Source organism: Schistocerca americana, unplaced genomic scaffold (genome assembly GCF_021461395.2).
Source record: "Schistocerca americana isolate TAMUIC-IGC-003095 unplaced genomic scaffold, iqSchAmer2.1 HiC_scaffold_257, whole genome shotgun sequence".
Taxonomy (NCBI): Eukaryota; Metazoa; Arthropoda; class Insecta; order Orthoptera; family Acrididae; genus Schistocerca; species Schistocerca americana.
Genome location: NW_025725969.1, coordinates 205,001 through 210,000, shown reverse-complemented (window position 1 = coordinate 210,000; position 5,000 = coordinate 205,001). Strand labels below are relative to the sequence as shown.

Here is a 5,000-nt window from a genome sequence, read left to right as displayed (position 1 = left end):
GCAGAACCTACCATCGACAGTTGATAAGGCAGACATTTGAAAGATGCGTCGCCGGTACGAGGACCGTGCGATCAGCCCAAAGTTATTCAGAGTCACCAAGGCAAACGGACCGGACGAGCCGACCGATTGGTTTTGATCTAATAAAAGCGTCCCTTCCATCTCTGGTCGGGACTCTGTTTGCATGTATTAGCTCTAGAATTACCACAGTTATCCAAGTAACGTGGGTACGATCTAAGGAACCATAACTGATTTAATGAGCCATTCGCGGTTTCACCTTAATGCGGCTTGTACTGAGACATGCATGGCTTAATCTTTGAGACAAGCATATGACTACTGGCAGGATCAACCAGGGAGCTGCGTCAACTAGAGCTGAGCAGCCGGCCGCCCGGGAGTGTGTCCCGGGGGCCCGCGCGAACACGCAAGCGTCCGCTCAATTATTCTGCAAACAGGAGGAGGCTGAGCTCCCCTGCACCATACACCTCGAAACCCTCTCAGGTCCCGGCGGCGCGCAGCGCCGTCCTAAGTACTTGGTCGGGTTCGAGAGAGGCGCAATCGCCCGGAGTTTGGCGAGTAGACGCTTTAGGTGCGACCACCCGTGCTCCCAACTGAGCTTGCCGCTGCCGACAGAGGCCCGGGAGCGTGCTGTCGTGGCATTGCCGGCGGGAGACAACACGCGCCACCTACGGTGACCGGCAGCTCCAACGCCAGCGCCACAGAAGGACAAAAGCCCCACTTGGGTGCCGAAGCGAACTCTCCCAGCACAGCGCACGCGCCAACACGTCCGCACAGCTGCGATACAAACCACCTGCGAGAACCGCAGAGGCGACCGAGCAGCAGACGGCGTCGCGGCGCCGAGCGCCGGGCGGCGGCGCATCCTCAGCGCACACAGTCCTCAATCGGACCAGCACACTGCAGATGTCCACCGCGCTTCGCACCGGGCCCGCGAGGACCTACTTTGGCCGCACGGCGCCGCGTGCAGGGTGCGCCGGCGCGCAGCTGCGCCGCCTGCCGCCTCCGTCGGCCGGCGCGCCTGCCACTGGCCGCCCCCACCAGCCGGCTGTAGCGCGTGCGCCCACGCACCGCGCGGCCAGCACGCCGGGAGGCCCCCCCTCACCGGCCGGGGACGGTCCCACCCAGCCACCGCCGCGTATCGCTTCACACCCAGATGCCATTCACGTTCGTGGGCATGGTGGGTATCGCTGGAACAACCGGTTGGTAGCTCAACCGATCGTCGCCATCACTGATTCACCTCTAGCGAGAACAACCGCACCACAACGGTTTACCAGTTGTTCATTTGCGTAACGTCACCAGCAAATGTAGGCGTCCATCGCCATTTGCAAATTCAACGATTGTTGCATGCCTGTGTCAGGTGTCACGACACACTATGTCTGCCCACATACACGCAACAACATGTGCACGCTTCGCGAACACGTGGAAGGTGGCCCCCGTACGTATGCGATGTCCATTGCGCGAACGACTGTCAACCGGCCTCTGTCGCATGTCGCAGATGTGGAACGCAGTGCACCATGCTATCACGGTGTGTGAGAAGAGACGACTACGTCTGACAACACGCGCCACTACATCAACAGACGGCTCATGCTGATCGCCATCCAGGGCATACCACACTGCAATCCAGCTCTTATAGGGAGACGACACGTAGCTGAGTGCACAACATTTGGACCGCATGGTTCGCCATTGTTGGCGCAGTCGTTGTACGGTCACATGTACCACGATGTATCATTCAGTACATGAGGACCAATGTGCAGTACAGTGTGTGATTTGGACGTACAACATCAGCGGACAGTTGACACAGGCCGTACCACAGCGTAGGCTAAGTGCTTCGCCATGCAAATGCCAATGAACAACTGCAAATGCCAATGAACAACTGCAAAGGGCATTGAGCATGTACGTCCTGCTGCCATCCACATTACAGTGTATAGCTGCAAGGTGTTTAACATGAAGCGATACACTGGGGACCGGGCAGTGCGAGTAGCAAACTATATTGCGGGGGTTGCAGTTAGGCAACACTACACTAATTTAACGCGTCGTATGACAATTACAGAGCAGGTTAAGGCCCAACGTGTGTTGGGTTAAGGCCCAACGTGTGTTGGGTTAAGGCCCAACGTGTGTTGGGTTAAGGCCCAACGTGTGTTGGGTTAAGGCCCAACGTGTGTTGGGTTAAGGCCCAACGTGTGTTGGGTTAAGGCCCAACGTGTGTTGGGTTACAGCACAATATCGGTTACGTTACGGCGCAATGTGGGTTACGTTAAGGGGCAATGTGGGTTACGTTACGGCGCAATGTGGGTTACGTTAAGGGGCAATGTGGGTTACGTTACGGCGCAATGTGGGTTAGGCTAAGGCGCAATATTGGTTTCATTAAGGCGCAATATAGGTTACATTAAGGCGCAATATAGGTTACGTTAAGGCGCAATATAGGTTACGTTAAGGCGCAATATAGGTTACGTTAAGGCGCAATATAGGTTACGTTAAGGCGCAATATAGGTTACGTTAAGGCGCAATATAGGTTACGTTAAGGCGCAATATAGGTTAGGTTAAGGCGCAATATAGGTTAGGTTAAGGCGCAATATAGGTTAGGTTAAGGCGCAATACAGGTTAGGTTAAGGCGCAATACAGGTTAGGTTAAGGCGCAATACAGGTTAGGTTAAGGCGCAATACAGGTTAGGTTAAGGCGCAATACAGGTTAGGTTAAGGCGCAATACAGGTTAGGTTAAGGCGCAATACAGGTTAGGTTAAGGCGCAATACAGGTTAGGTTAAGGCGCAATACAGGTTAGGTTAAGGCGCAATACAGGTTAGGTTAAGGTACGACATAGGTTAGGTTAAGGTACGACATAGGTTAGGTTAAGGTACGACATAGGTTAGGTTAAGGTACGACATAGGTTAGGTTAAGGTACGACATAGGTTAGGTTAAGGTACGACGTAGGTTAGGTTAAGGTACGACGTAGGTTAGGTTAAGGTACGACGTAGGTTAGGTTACGGTACGACGTAGGTTAGGTTACGGTACGACGTAGGTTAGGTTACGGTACGACGTAGGTTAGGTTACGGTACGATATAGGTTAGGTTACGGTACGATATAGGTTAGGTTACGGTACGATATAGGTTAGGTTACGGTACGATATAGGTTAGGTTACGGTACGATATAGGTTAGGTTACGGTACGATATAGGTTAGGTTACGGTACGATATAGGTTAGGTTACGGTACGATATAGGTTAGGTTACGGTACGATATAGGTTAGGTTACGGTACGATATAGGTTAGGTTACGGTACGATATAGGTTAGGTTACGGTACGATGTAGGTTAGGTTACGGTACGATGTAGGTTAGGTTACGGTACGATGTAGGTTAGGTTACGGTACGATATAGGTTAGGTTACGGTACGATATAGGTTAGGTTACGGTACGATATAGGTTAGGTTACGGTACGATATAGGTTAGGTTACGGTACGATATAGGTTAGGTTAAGGTACGATATAGGTTAGGTTAAGGTACGATATAGGTTAGGTTAAGGTACGATATAGGTTAGGTTAAGGTACGATATAGGTTAGGTTACAGTACACATTGTTGTAAGGAAAGGTTTAATGGGGGGCGGGGCGGCCGGTTTGTTGATTGTGATTATAGTAAGTGGATGCCTGCGGCATCATCTGATTTGCCACGTCAGGATGCACCTTTGGCTCATGACAGGCGGCGCTCTCATTCCATGCTTGTGGCAGACCTGTGTCTTTCATTCCTGCCATTGTTTGTGTGCTGTGAGAGGAGGCAGTATTGTGATGTTGGGTGCACCCCTGTGTAGGACATGTGTGGGTGTTGGTGGCTTGGCTGAGCAATGGTGGTTGTCGGGTGGGTGGGATATTCTGTTTTCTGAGTGGATCTCCCGGTCTGGTTATGACAGTGTGGATTGTCTAATGTGGCGGAGAGGATGCACTGGGTGTTGTTCCATGCTGGTGCTTACATATTGTCTGTGTGCGTGTTACAGGCAGAGAGTAGTGCGTGATAAGGGTGTGTGGCTGACGTGTGGTTGTGATTGTGAGCAGAGTCTTTCAGCATGTATACGGACAGTTGTATACATTATCTGTATTCTGATGGCTCTATCTATTACTAATCAGCGCCGTGTATACGTTTAATCCGGTTCCAGTCGAAACTGTTGTATCTCTGTACATTAGTGACACGGCGAGCCCGCTATGTAGTTACTCGTCTCGGCAGCTTCCACCGGTGTATGGTAAATGATTATAAGGAATCAGTCTAGTCGTCAATACCGATGGTGTGACGTCACATGTCTGGGGTGGGGGGCCTTTCCGGTGGGTCATGGCCTAGAAAGACTCTCCCCACGCAGGGGGGCTTGGACTGTCATTACCTCTTCCGAGTAATATACTTGCCGTACGTTTTTGCGACTGCGAGTGCAACGCCCACCGGTACCGACATGGATGGAGCGCCTCCTAGCTGATCGCTCAGCATCGGCATTCGTACAGAGAGCAACGCGATCGCGTCTCTAGCTCGTAACTGGTACAGCTCGCAGCTCATGTATAGGGACAGCGGGAATGTCGCATTTTGGACATATCTCTTCATGAAAGGGAAGTTATAGGGGTGGATTGCACATTGCGACTGCGGGAAAAGTCCGCCGTTCATCCGCTGGAGTTGCGAGTTGGGCGGTTGGAGTGGGGCGCAGGTGGAGTGATTGCCGGTCCACGATTTCGTGCGGCAGAGGCGCTGGCGTTGGGGTGCTGTGGTCGACAGAGGACGCAGGCTTTGTGGGTGGGGTCGAAAGATGGGCACTGTGGGCCCATCGATGTCTTGGTCGGCTTGGCGTCTCATAGATGGCGGTATCGTCGTTGCAGGACGTCGTGCCGCGGGAGACCTACAGATGGCGCTGTGTTTTGTGGTGCGCTCGACATGGCGGACGTAGTGTTGTCAGATTCGCATAGATGGAGGTATTGCATGTGGTTTCGCCGTATTTTCATAGATGGCGATACTGTTTTGCCGGCATG

General features: G+C 52.5%; 1 non-coding gene across 1 annotated transcript in view; it reads right to left on the bottom strand.

Annotated features, from left to right (window-relative positions):
• Window positions 1-353, bottom strand: part of LOC124576674 — a 1,910-nt gene extending 1,557 nt beyond the window's left edge. Inside the window, exon 1 of the ribosomal RNA XR_006972593.1 lies at window positions 1-353. This exon is cut by the window's left edge and continues 1,557 nt beyond it. This is a non-coding gene — a ribosomal RNA (small subunit ribosomal RNA).
• Between the last annotated feature and the right edge of the window lie 4,647 nt (window positions 354-5,000).